At 36.9% G+C, this 14,556-nt stretch overlaps 2 long non-coding RNA genes across 2 annotated transcripts; both read left to right on the plus strand.

Annotated features, from left to right (window-relative positions):
* The first annotated feature begins 175 nt into the window (after window positions 1–175).
* Window positions 176–4,281, plus strand: LOC148190496 (uncharacterized). The gene is made up of 2 exons (XR_015783206.1): window positions 176–1,438; window positions 4,093–4,281. It is a non-coding gene; the product is annotated as an uncharacterized LOC148190496 (long non-coding RNA).
* Window positions 4,282–8,018: 3,737 nt separating this feature from the next.
* LOC148190497 (uncharacterized) lies at window positions 8,019–13,016 on the plus strand. Its single transcript, XR_015783205.1, has 2 exons — window positions 8,019–10,197; window positions 12,828–13,016. It is a non-coding gene; the product is annotated as an uncharacterized LOC148190497 (long non-coding RNA).
* The last annotated feature ends 1,540 nt before the right edge of the window (window positions 13,017–14,556 follow it).

Consider the following 14,556-nt stretch of genomic DNA (forward strand, 5'->3'; position numbering starts at 1 on the left):
CTATGAGTTGCTCTAGTCTTGATCTTAAGGAGAGTAGTATGACCATAAATGGGCAACATAACATTACTCTAAACCAAAGATGAATAAATGAGAGGATACACCTATATTTATAGGCTAAGGGTGTCTCCTTAAAATCCTAAAAACCAAAATTTTTCATGCCTATCCAAGTTGTAAGACCCAAAAATAAATTAATATTATAAGATAATTTATTTTGCAACTAATATTTAGTTAGTAAGAATTTCTTATTTTGTGATGGTATTTGTGTATTTAAGTGTTTAAGATGTAATTCTATTATATTACTTACTTTGTTAAATTACCATGGTTATTGAATTAAATGGCTTTAGGATTCTGTAAAACTTGTCTTGTTTTTCTTAATTTAATTGCATGCGAGAACTTTGCCTATTTATGGTTGTCATAAAAGTTTGGAGTGTGATGGTTAGTCAGATGATCACGTGAAGTGTTAAGGATTTTGTGCCATATATGAATAAAGAGTGAATAAAAATAGCCACATCAACATACAAGTCCTTTCGGGGCACATTTAATTTTTTTTAGTAAAAAGACATACTTGGATGAAACAATTCTTGATGCACCAAAAGTTTGTTCCGGCTTTTGTTTATTTTATTTTATTTTATTTTATTTTTTTTTTTTTGACAAAGGTTGGAAACTTTTCATTCAATTCCTTTAAATTTTATATTTTTCCACTTATTTGAAAGTAGTCCATTTTGTCTGCCATGCGGATCATGGGTTAGATTACTTTATGTCTTTCAAATATGAAAGTTTGTTATTTCAAGAGTGGAACAAATTTCTTATGCAATAATTGTCTTAATACGTGAACCTGGTTTCATTTTTTTTTTGTTTTTGTTGTTCTAAAAGCTTGAACTATGATGTATATACATTGGCCACCTGAAGAATTTATCTTCGTGCATACTGAGGGCCATATTGAGTAACATGAATTTTTTCTTCTTCAACCATGACCAATCTTTTCCCCCACTTCATCTGATAATTTTTTTTATTGTTGTTGCTTTCTCCACTCTTCACGGTTTTGGTCTATTTCCTTTACCTTGGGGTCACCTTTTGTGTAAGCATAGCACAATATCTTCTTAAGTGCACACATCAGACAAAACTTTCATCATGAAACGACTCTGTGGGAAACATTGAACGAAATTTTGACCTTAAGAACCAATATTATCGTTTTCTAGTGACCAACATGATTCCTCTTTGGAAATGGAGGGACCGGTCTGTTTGCTAATAAATCGTAGGATTTCATTAGGAAAAGAAAAAAAAAAAAATAATAACAAAAACTGAAAGAGTGAACGGGAGAGATATCTGAAATTGGAAGTGTTGCCGGAGAGGTGGAGGAAACTAAGGAAGAAGGAGACTTAGATCATCTAAGGGCTGAAAATCTTAAGGAACCAACCAACCATTGCTGGAGAAAGAGGTAGGGGAGCTAAACCATTTCTTTTATTCATTGTAGAAATTGTATGATTACCTTGAATTGCATTCTGTTGCATCTTGTTTGATTGGTAGAGACAATATCGTATCTTGAAAGCTGGTCATGAATCTTTTTGCTGTAAGATATACTCGTTATCAACCCTGATAAATATGATACAATCATAAATCTAGTTGAACAAGTGTTGATTCACGGTTCTGCACAAAGTGTGTTTCCAGTCATATGATTGTTGTAAGACGATGTCTTTCTTTAATTTATGGTTACGCTTGCTGACTTTGGTTGGGAGGCATGAAACAGTTTGGTAATAGAGAATAACCGAATACTGTTGTTTCATATATATTAATATGAGTATATGAGATAATGAAGAATTTGGATGTGAATTATACTTTTATGAGGCGTGCACGTTGGTATTGTCGTAAGTCTTCTCTTTTGTCTAGTTATATATTTCTTTTTCTTTAGAGCCATGCTTCTTGTGTCAGACTTACCATACTTACATGTTTTTAAATTTATTCCTTTATACCATACCACGACTTTCCATTCATTTATTCGTTGTTGTCGGAAGCAAGTTTCTTTACTATTGGAATTCCAATTCCAGCCGTAATGGTCTATAGTAGTATAAAATTTTAGAATAGTTTAATTGCTATATTTTCCTTATAGAACATCTCTCACGGTACTAAATTCTCTTGGTATGTGTACCCTGACCATAGTGGCAGTAGCATATTGATTTCTAAACTATGGTAGAATAATAATTAAATAAGCTTACCACCTAATATCTTAAACCATGTATATATATATATATATATATATATATATACATCAACCTATTTATCCTCCTCTCTATACGTTTCCTTTCTTTATTAGCCATATTACTTTGATTGATAAAATCTTATTTTATGTTCAGGCCATGATTCTCGGTTTCCATTGTTTTGATAATATAACAAATTGTGTTGTTTATCCATCACTACCCATAAGAACATCATTTTTTTTAAAGTTGCACCGAACTTGAATAATAAGATAATATATTGATCATACTTTCTATGCTTGGTAGCTTTGAAAATTAAATACTATTCTTTAATTCTTACTTCTGAAAAACTAAGTACGTGAGGTACTATTGCTACAGAATTTTTTTGGACCTACCATCTTTGAACATAGGACCATATCTTAGTTGTCCAATTATAATCACTTCTCAAACTTCGTCCTGGAAATTAGATTTGGAACCAAGGCACCCTCTCATATTGTATTGTCTTAATTGGAGCAAAAGTTCAATTTTTTTTCTTAACTTGTTATAAATCCACCGTGAGTCATGTACACCTGTCTAGGAAGCTCAGAAAATGCTGATTTTCATAATTTCACTGCAGTTAGTACAGTGATCCAAAAATTTTAATTCCAGTGTCTAAAGAAAGCTTATTAAGTCTATTTTTCAACGCAAAAAGAACCATATTATTTGGAATTATGTGGAGAGAGTAATAAACAAAACAATCAAGAAAGGTCATAGCTGAAAATACAGAAAAACGAGACAAAAATGTTTATTTTAAACATTTTACAGCAGCTGATGCTTTAATCCAAAAATTACGAGTTAGCATTCATATGAAAGGTTTTTAAGTCTAGAATCCAATAAAACAAGAACCAACTCGTTCGGAGTTCTATAGAGAGAGTTACGGGTGAAGCAATAAGCGAATGCCGGAATTGACAGCAATTTGTCTTGAATGTGATTTCTGTATTTAATGTAAGTTGGCATGTACTTTATTTTCGGGGGATCTAATTAGATAGCTTTTAAGAATTTTATAGTCTTATCGTGTATAATCAAAAATATTTTTATGCTTTATCTCGGTAGTTAAAAAGGATAATTTCCTTTTTGCCTATATAAGGCGATAGGTGGATACGAGTTCTGTCATTTTACCCTTTCGAGGGAAATACAGATATCTAGCCCGTAAAATTCTAACTCGTGCTGAGTATTGTGCTTGGTGAATGGATGTTACTCACCAATGTTTTTACTCGTAAGTCCTTGAAGAACCGGGAAGATATGTCTAAAGCGGTGTGTGGAGGACGACTCTTATCCGCGGTCCAATAGCTGCGTGTGAAGGACCAGTGTCCAATAGCTGCGTGTGAAGGACAAGAACCGAGATAGGTCCAATAGCTGCGTGTGAAGGACCAGTGTCCAAGGGACCAGTGTCCAATAGCTGCGTGTGAAGGACAAGAACCGAGATAGGTCCAATAGCTGCGTGTGAAGGACCAGTGTCCAATAGCTGCGTGTGAAGGACAAGAACCGAGATAGGTCCAATAGCTGCGTGTGAAGGACCAGTGTCCAATAGCTGCGTGTGAAGGACAAGAACCGAGTTAGGTCAAATAGCTGCGTATGAAGGACCAACGTCCATTAGCTGCGTGTGAAGGACAAAATCAATATGTCTGATGACTTCGAGTCGTGTCCGAAGAAATTTCCTTGTTCTGGTTATCTAGCTTTACATTATGATATTAAGATCTTTCGGCAGAGGTGCTACGATCTTATTAATACGCTATTAATATTATTAGATATTTATAGTGTGTATGCTTATCTGTAAATTATTATTTTTATGGTTATGGTTAGCTCACCCTACTTGTGTGACTACGATGATCGTATAACGCATATCGTTATACGGGAGTAGATGATGTTCCAGGTGAAGCTGAAGAAGTTTAGAACGAGGAGCGTGTTGGGAAAATTACATGGAAATTTTAAAGTGTGAAAATAAATTGTTGTGAAGTATTGTACTTTAAGCAGACTTTGAATTTGTTATGGTTTGTAATTTTAAAACAACTTTTAATATTCGGTTTGTAATCTAATAATTACTCGCTAATACTTTGATGTATTTTTTTTTTTAGTAATAATGTTAAATGTTGTGCCTTTGAAAGTAAACAATTATTTTGAAATGAAAAATTTTCTGTGACATTCCGATAAGGGATGTTACACTTATTGGTATCAGAGCAAAGATTTTCAAAAAGGTTTTGGGGATTTTGGGGAGTGAGCTCGTTAGTTTCTGTTGTGTAACTTTACAACTAGTTGTAGACATAAGATAACTACTGGCATGAAAAAATTTCTTTTTTTGAAACTATGTGCTTAATTTTGTGAGAATTGCTTCTGTATAGAGAGAAAATGTCGCGCAATCAAAGAACCCCTACCAATGCTGCTGAAGACATTGCTCAAGCTCTTGAGCAGATGGTTCAGGTGTTACAGAGGCAGCAAGCTAATCAGGCCCCAAGAAATCACGTTGGCATGAATGACTTTTTACGTCATAATCCCACCAAGTTTAATGGGAACGCTTCACCAGATGCAGCTGATGATTGGATTTGTAACAACGAGAAGATCTTCGAAGTGATTGATTGTTCTGAAGAACAGAAGCTAATATTTTCTGTCTTTATGTTGACTGGAGAAGCTGAATACTGGTGGAGAGGTATGAGACAATTGATGAATGCTCGTGGGGAAGCCATTAATTGGGAGAATTTCAGAATAAGATTCCTAGAAAGGTACTTTCCTGATAATGCAAAGTTCGAGAGGGAAGCCGAGTTCCTCACTCTTCAACAGGGAAGCAGGACAGTGCCAGCCTATGTGCAACGCTTTGAGTACCTCTCAAGGTTCTATACTCAGACTATGAGCGAAGAATGGAAATGTCGAAAGTTTGAAAGGGGCCTACGCCCTAGCCTTATGAAAGCAATTATTCATCTGAAGATTAGGCAATTTCCTGAAATGGTTGAACAAGCTAAACTGGCAGAACAGATAGAAGGAAATTCTAGTCGAGTTATTAAGCCTCAGCATAATAAGTTTGGTGGAGGAAAGCAAGTAAAGAAGCCTTATCAACGACCGCATCCAATCATTCAAGGAGCTGTGAGATGTTTTGAATGTGGAGGCCCGCATTATAGAAGTGATTGCCCCAAACTACCTGGAAAAAGGGTTAACGGGAAGGTATGTTTCTCTTGCAACAAGCCGGGGCACTTTTCTTATGATTGCCCTGAGAAGAAGAAGAAAGAAAATGGACCGCAGCAGTCAAGCTCCTCTGGAGGGAAACCCAAAGCAGTTGGAAGAGTTTTTGCCATCACCGGAGAAGAAGCAGCAAAGCCAGGTAACCTTATTTTAGACACGTGCCTTTTATTTGGAAAATGTGTACGTGTTCTGTTTGATTCCGGAGCTACACACTCCTTTGTATCATCTACATGTTTGGAAGAACTCAGTTTACCCATAAGTGATCTAGGGTGTATTCTGGTGGTTTCTACACCAACATCGGGTCAGATCTCGACCAGTTCAGTCTGTGTCGAATGTCCGATTGTAGTGGCAGGACGCAAGTTCAAAGTGAACTTGATCTCTTTGCCTTTGAAAGGGCTTGACGTCATTCTAGGGATGGATTGGTTGTCTATCAATCACATCCTTATCGATTGTGGGCAACAGAAGTTAGTGTTCCCAGACGTCGGCAGTTTGGAGCTTGTTTCAACTACGAAAGTTCTAAAGGATTTCAAGGATGGTGCTGTATGTTTTGTGATTATGGCACATGAACAAAAGAAAGATTTTGAACGACAAGCAACGGGTATTTCAGTGGTAGAAGATTTCGCTGATGTTTTTCCAGATGAGATACTTGAGTTGCCACCAAGAAGAGAAGTTGAGTTCTCTATTGATTTGATTCCTGGTGCAGGACCAATATCTGTAGCTCCTTACAGAATGGCACCTACAGAGCTAGCAGAACTGAAGAAGCAAATAGAAGAACTGTTAGAAAGGAGGTTTATCAGACCTAGTGTATCGCCTTGGGGAGCTCCAGTGTTACTTGTAAAGAAGAAAGACGGAAGTTCAAGATTATGTGTTGATTACCGTCAATTGAACAAACTAACGATCAAGAATAAGTATCCGCTACCGAGGATTGACGACTTGTTGGATCAGTTACAAGGAGCGGGTATATTCTCTAAGATTGACTTAAGGTCCGGTTACCATCAGATTTTAGTCAAGCCTGAAGATGTGCAAAAGACAGCTTTTCGATCGCGCTATGGGCATTACGAGTATGTAGTGATGCCATTTGGAGTTACAAATGCTCCTGCAATTTTTATGGACTATATGAATCGGATATTTCGATCCTGCCTAGATAAGTTTGTCGTTGTGTTTATTGATGACATTCTCGTATATTCCAAAAGTCGAGAAGAGCATGAAGGGCATTTGAGGTTGGTGTTAGAGATTTTGAGGGAGCATCAGTTGTATGGAAAGTTGTCTAAGTGCGAGTTTTGGTTAGACAAAATTCAATTTCTGGGTCATGTAATTTCTTCGCAAGGAATTGCTGTAGATCCGTCAAAGGTTGAAGCAGTGCTTAAGTGGGAACGTCCGAAGACCGTATCTGAAGTAAGAAGTTTTGTCGGCTTGGCTGGGTACTACCGGAAATTTGTGGAAGGTTTCTCTAAGATTGTGAGTCCTTTGACGCGATTAACTCGTAAAGATCAACCTTTTTCGTGGACAGACAAGTGCGAAGAAAGCTTTGAAGAAATGAAGAAAAGGTTGACGAGTGCTCCAGTTTTAGCCATTCCAAATAGTTCTAAGAATTTTGAAATATTTTGTGACGCTTCCTATCAAGGACTCGGATGCGTGTTAATGCAAGAGAAAAGACCGGTAGCTTATGCATCAAGACAACTAAAAGTACATGAGAGAAATTATCCAACGCACGATATCGAGTTAGCCGCGGTAGTGTTTGCGTTGAAGTCTTGGAGACACTATCTCTATGGGGCACGTTTTCAGGTATTCAGTGATCATAAGAGTTTGAAGTACTTGTTTGACCAGAAGGAACTGAACATGCGACAGAGGAGGTGGATGGAATACTTGAAAGACTATGATTTCGAGTTACAATACCATCCAGGAAAGGCAAATGTGGTAGCAGATGCCTTGAGTCGAAAGCGTATTCAAATATCATCTTTGATGGTAAAGGAGTTGGAATTGATTGAGAAGTTCAGAGATATGAATCTGGGTTGGCAATTAAATAAAGATCATATTTGGTGTGGTCACTTGACGATCACGAATGACTTTTTAGAAGAGATAAAAGAAGAACAGAAAGAAGATTCTAGTTTACAAAGTGCAAAGGAATTGTTGGGCTCAGAGCAAGGTAAGGATTTTTCTGTGGGGACAGATGGCATTCTTCGTTTTAGGAACAGAATCTGCATTCCAGCAAAAACAGAATTAAAGAAAATGATTCTTGAAGAGGGGCATAAGAGTCGTCTTAGTATACATCCAGGTATGACTAAGATGTATAAAGATCTAAAGGAATCATTTTGGTGGAGCGGAATGAAGAAAGACGTGGCAGAATTTGTGTCTTCATGTTTAGTTTGTCAGAAGGCCAAGATTGAACACCAGAAACCAGGAGGGTTGCTACAGCAGTTAGATATACCTCAATGGAAATGGGATAGCATCTCGATGGATTTTGTGACTCATTTGCCAAGATTAGCGAAGGGTCATGACTCTATTTGGGTAATTGTAGATAGATTGACGAAGTGTGCTCACTTTTTGCCAATCAATCAAAAGTCTTCCTTGATAAGTTAGCTGAACTCTATATCAGAGAAGTGATTAGATTGCATGGTGTACCATCCAGTATCATTTCAGATCGTGATCCAAGATTCACGTCTAGATTCTGGAGGAAGTTACAAGAAGCTTTGGGTACGCAACTTAAGATGAGTTCCGCATATCATCCCCAAACGGATGGACAGTCAGAAAGGACTATTCAATCACTAGAAGATCTGTTGAGGGCATGTGTGTTGGATCATCTGGAAAATTGGAGTGACATTCTACCTTTGGTGGAATTCACATACAACAATAGTTTCCATTCCAGCATAGGGATGGCGCCGTATGAAGCATTGTATGGAAGAAGATGTAGGACACCTTTATGTTGGTATCAAGATGGAGAAGCAGTTACTTTAGGACCCGAATTGTTGCAGCAAACAACAGAAAAGGTGAAATTGATACAAGAAAGAATGCGTGCAACTCAAAGCAGACAGAAGTCATATGCAGATAAGAGAAGAAGACCTCTTGAGTTTGAAGTAGGAGATCATATTTTTCTCCGTGTGTCACAAATGACAGGCATAGGAAGAGCCATCAGATCGAAGAAATTGTCTCCAAAGTTTCTTGGACCTTTTCAAATTATAAAGAGGATTGGACCGGTGGCATATGAGATCGCGTTACCCCCTCAGTTGGCAAATCTTCACAATGTGTTCCACGTATCTCAACTAAGGAAATATGTGTCGAGTCCAGATCACGTGTTGGAAGTAGATGACGTTCAAGTTAGAGAAGACTTATCTGTAGATAAGAACCCGGTTCGAATTTTAGATTTTCAATCTAAACATCTTCGAGGAAAAAGCATAAGTACAGTGAAAGTGTTATGGGATGAAAAGAGTCAAGAGATCACTTGGGAATTAGAAGAAGATATGAGGAAGGCATACCCTTATCTATTCTCTTCTTAATCACAATTTTCGAGGACGAAAATTTTTGTGGTTGGGGAGATTGTAAGACCCAAAAATAAATTAATATTATAAGATAATTTATTTTGCAACTAATATTTAGTTAGTAAGAATTTCTTATTTTGTGATGGTATTTGTGTATTTAAGTGTTTAAGATGTAATTCTATTATATTACTTACTTTGTTAAATTACCATGGTTATTGAATTAAATGGCTTTAGGATTCTGTAAAACTTGTCTTGTTTTTCTTAATTTAATTGCATGCGAGAACTTTGCCTATTTATGGTTGTCATAAAAGTTTGGAGTGTGATGGTTAGTCAGATGATCACGTGAAGTGTTAAGGATTTTGTGCCATATATGAATAAAGAGTGAATAAAAATAGCCACATCAACATACAAGTCCTTTCGGGGCACATTTAATTTTTTTAGTAAAAAGACATACTTGGATGAAACAATTCTTGATGCACCAAAAGTTTGTTCCGGCTTTTGTTTATTTTATTTTATTTTTTTTTTTTTTTTTGACAAAGGTTGGAAACTTTTCATTCAATTCCTTTAAATTTTATATTTTTCCACTTATTTGAAAGTAGTCCATTTTGTCTGCCATGCGGATCATGGGTTAGATTACTTTATGTCTTTCAAATATGAAAGTTTGTTATTTCAAGAGTGGAACAAATTTCTTATGCAATAATTGTCTTAATACGTGAACCTGGTTTCATTTTTTTTTTTGTTTTTGTTGTTCTAAAAGCTTGAACTATGATGTATATACATTGGCCACCTGAAGAATTTATCTTCGTGCATACTGAGGGCCATATTGAGTAACATGAATTTTTTCTTCTTCAACCATGACCAATCTTTTCCCCCACTTCATCTGATAATTTTTTTTATTGTTGTTGCTTTCTCCACTCTTCACGGTTTTGGTCTATTTCCTTTACCTTGGGGTCACCTTTTGTGTAAGCATAGCACAATATCTTCTTAAGTGCACACATCAGACAAAACTTTCATCATGAAACGACTCTGTGGGAAACATTGAACGAAATTTTGACCTTAAGAACCAATATTATCGTTTTCTAGTGACCAACATGATTCCTCTTTGGAAATGGAGGGACCGGTCTGTTTGCTAATAAATCGTAGGATTTCATTAGGAAAAGAAAAAAAAAAATAATAACAAAAACTGAAAGAGTGAACGGGAGAGATATCTGAAATTGGAGTGTTGCCGGAGAGGTGGAGGAAACTAAGGAAGAAGGAGACTTAGATCATCTAAGGGCTGAAAATCTTAAGGAACCAACCAACCATTGCTGGAGAAAGAGGTAGGGGAGCTAAACCATTTCTTTTATTCATTGTAGAAATTGTATGATTACCTTGAATTGCATTCTGTTGCATCTTGTTTGATTGGTAGAGACAATATCGTATCTTGAAAGCTGGTCATGAATCTTTTTGCTGTAAGATATACTCGTTATCAACCCTGATAAATATGATACAATCATAAATCTAGTTGAACAAGTGTTGATTCACGGTTCTGCACAAAGTGTGTTTCCAGTCATATGATTGTTGTAAGACGATGTCTTTCTTTAATTTATGGTTACGCTTGCTGACTTTGGTTGGGAGGCATGAAACAGTTTGGTAATAGAGAATAACCGAATACTGTTGTTTCATATATATTAATATGAGTATATGAGATAATGAAGAATTTGGATGTGAATTATACTTTTATGAGGCGTGCACGTTGGTATTGTCGTAAGTCTTCTCTTTTGTCTAGTTATATATTTCTTTTTCTTTAGAGCCATGCTTCTTGTGTCAGACTTACCATACTTACATGTTTTTAAATTTATTCCTTTATACCATACCACGACTTTCCATTCATTTATTCGTTGTTGTCGGAAGCAAGTTTCTTTACTATTGGAATTCCAATTCCAGCCGTAATGGTCTATAGTAGTATAAAATTTTAGAATAGTTTAATTGCTATATTTTCCTTATAGAACATCTCTCACGGTACTAAATTCTCTTGGTATGTGTACCCTGACCATAGTGGCAGTAGCATATTGATTTCTAAACTATGGTAGAATAATAATTAAATAAGCTTACCACCTAATATCTTAAACCATGTATATATATATATATATATATATATATATACAACCTATTTATCCTCCTCTCTATACGTTTCCTTTCTTTATTAGCCATATTACTTTGATTGATAAAATCTTATTTTATGTTCAGGCCATGATTCTCGGTTTCCATTGTTTTGATAATATAACAAATTGTGTTGTTTATCCATCACTACCCATAAGAACATCATTTTTTTTAAAGTTGCACCGAACTTGAATAATAAGATAATATATTGATCATACTTTCTATGCTTGGTAGCTTTGAAAATTAAATACTATTCTTTAATTCTTACTTCTGAAAAACTAAGTACGTGAGGTACTATTGCTACAGAATTTTTTTGGACCTACCATCTTTGAACATAGGACCATATCTTAGTTGTCCAATTATAATCACTTCTCAAACTTCGTCCTGGAAATTAGATTTGGAACCAAGGCACCCTCTCATATTGTATTGTCTTAATTGGAGCAAAAGTTCAATTTTTTTCTTAACTTGTTATAAATCCACCGTGAGTCATGTACACCTGTCTAGGAAGCTCAGAAAATGCTGATTTTCATAATTTCACTGCAGTTAGTACAGTGGTCCAAAAATTTTAATTCCAGTGTCTAAAGAAAGCTTATTAAGTCTATTTTTCAACGCAAAAAGAACCATATTATTTGGAATTATGTGGAGAGAGTAATAAACAAAACAATCAAGAAAGGTCATAGCTGAAAATACAGAAAAACGAGACAAAAATGTTTATTTTAAACATTTTACAGCTGATGCTTTAATCCAAAATTACGAGTTAGCATTCATATGAAAGGTTTTTAAGTCTAGAATCCAATAAAACAAGAACCAACTCGTTCGGAGTTCTATAGAGAGAGTTACGGGTGAAGCAATAAGCGAATGCCGGAATTGACAGCAATTTGTCTTGAATGTGATTTCTGTATTTAATGTAAGTTGGCATGTACTTTATTTTCGTGGGATCTAATTAGATAGCTTTTAAGAATTTTATAGTCTTATCGTGTATAATCAAAAATATTTTTATGCTTTATCTCGGTAGTTAAAAAGGATAATTTCCTTTTGCCTATATAAGGCGATAGGTGGATACGAGTTCTGTCATTTTACCCTTTCGAGGGAAATACAGATATCTAGCCCGTAAAATTCTAACTCGTGCTGAGTATTGTGCTTGGTGAATGGATGTTACTCACCAATGTTTTTACTCGTAAGTCCTTGAAGAACCGGGAAGATATGTCTAAAGCGGTGTGTGGAGGACGACTCTTATCCGCGGTCCAATAGCTGCGTGTGAAGGACCAGTGTCCAATAGCTGCGTGTGAAGGACAAGAACCGAGATAGGTCCAATAGCTGCGTGTGAAGGACCAGTGTCCAATAGCTGCGTGTGAAGGACAAGAACCGAGATAGGTCCAATAGCTGCGTGTGAAGGACCAGTGTCCAATAGCTGCGTGTGAAGGACAAGAACCGAGATAGGTCCAATAGCTGCGTGTGAAGGACCAGTGTCCAATAGCTGCGTGTGAAGGACAAGAACCGAGTTAGGTCAAATAGCTGCGTATGAAGGACCAACGTCCATTAGCTGCGTGTGAAGGACAAAATCAATATGTCTGATGACTTCGAGTCGTGTCCGAAGAAATTTCCTTGTTCTGGTTATCTAGCTTTACATTATGATATTAAGATCTTTCGGCAGAGGTGCTACGATCTTATTAATACGCTATTAATATTATTAGATATTTATAGTGTGTATGCTTATCTGTAAATTATTATTTTTATGGTTATGGTTAGCTCACCCTACTTGTGTGACTACGATGATCGTATAACGCATATCGTTATACGGGAGTAGATGATGTTCCAGGTGAAGCTGAAGAAGTTTAGAACGAGGAGCGTGTTGGGAAAATTACATGGAAATTTTAAAGTGTGAAAATAAATTGTTGTGAAGTATTGTACTTTAAGCAGACTTTGAATTTGTTATGGTTTGTAATTTTAAAACAACTTTTAATATTCGGTTTGTAATCTAATAATTACTCGCTAATACTTTGATGTATTTTTTTTTTAGTAATAATGTTAAATGTTGTGCCTTTGAAAGTAAACAATTATTTTGAAATGAAAAATTTTCTGTGACATTCCGATAAGGGATGTTACAGTGCTCATGCAAGAGAAGCGGGCGGTAGCGTACGCTTCTCGATAATTGAAAGTTCACGAGAAGAATTATCCAACGCACGACCTGTAATTAGCAGCGGTCGTTTTCGCATTGAAGATTTGGAGGCACTACTTATATGGATCAACCTTCCAAGTGTTTAGTGATCACAAGAGTCTCAAATATCTCTTTGATCAAAAGGAGTTAAATATGAGGCAGAGACGTTGGCTGGAGTTCTTGAAGGACTATGACTTTGAACTACTCTACCATCCAGGAAACGTGAACGTTGTAGCGGACGCTTTAAGCAGAAAGGTAGTTCACGTCTCCTCTATGATGGTCCGAGAGTTGAGTTTGGTAGAAAGTTTGAGAGATCTAAGGTTGACGTTCGACCTAGGAACGAACGGTATCAGATGTTGTAACCTTAAGATATCCAGTGTCCTTGTCGACTAAATCAGAGAGAAACAATCAGAGGATGAAGAGCTAGTAAAGATCTTGAACGCGCTCGATACAGATCAAGCAAGCATTTCAACACTGAACGGACGGTCTCTTACGCTACATGGATAGAACGTGCGTTCCAAATGATGGCGAGCTGAAGAGAATTATTCTTGAGGAAGGACATCACAGTCGTCTTAGCATACACCCTGGTATGACTAAAATGTATCAAGACCTTAGGAAGTCGTTCTGGTGGCCAGGAAATGAAGAGTGATGTCGCACGTTTTGTGGCATCATGCTTAACATGCCAACGGGCCAAGGCTGAACATCAGAGGCCTAGCGGTCTACTTCAGCAGTTAGAGATTCCAGAATGGAAGTGGGACGGTATTGCGATGGACTTCGTGACTCATTTACCACGAACGGTCAAGAATCACGATTCCATATGGGTGATAGTGGATCGACTGACGAAGAGCGCTCACTTCCTAGCGGTCAATTGATGTCTATGACGAACCTGGCTAAGCTTTATATCAAGTAAATAGTTCGTCTACATGGAATTCCATCCAGCATTGTTTCAGACTGAGACACAAGGTTTACTTCTCGGTTTTGGCGATCGTTACAAAGCGAGCTCGGAAGCGAACTCCAATGAGTTCGGCTTATCATCCTCAGACGGACGGTCAGTCCGAGGGAACCATCCAGACGCTTGAAGACTTACTGAGGACGTGCGTCCTAGATCACATGGGCGTCTGGGATGAAGTTTTACCTTTGGTAGAGTTCACTTACAACAACAGCTTTCAAGCCAGCATAGAATGGCTCCTTTTGAAGCTCTGTACGGGAGGAAGTGCCAAACGCCATTATGTGGTTTCAAGAAGGAGAAAAGGTCTTAACTGGACCAGAGCTCATTTAGCAGACGACCGAGAAGGTGAAATTGATCCAAGAAAGGTTGAAGGCATCTCGGAGCAGACAAAAGTCCTACGCTGATAAAAGGAGAAGGCCGTTAGAGTTC

This window comes from Vigna umbellata, unplaced genomic scaffold, assembly GCF_029865625.1.
Source record: "Vigna umbellata cultivar VRB3 unplaced genomic scaffold, Vumbellata_1.0 scaffold_888, whole genome shotgun sequence".
NCBI classification, from domain to species: Eukaryota; Viridiplantae; Streptophyta; class Magnoliopsida; order Fabales; family Fabaceae; genus Vigna; species Vigna umbellata.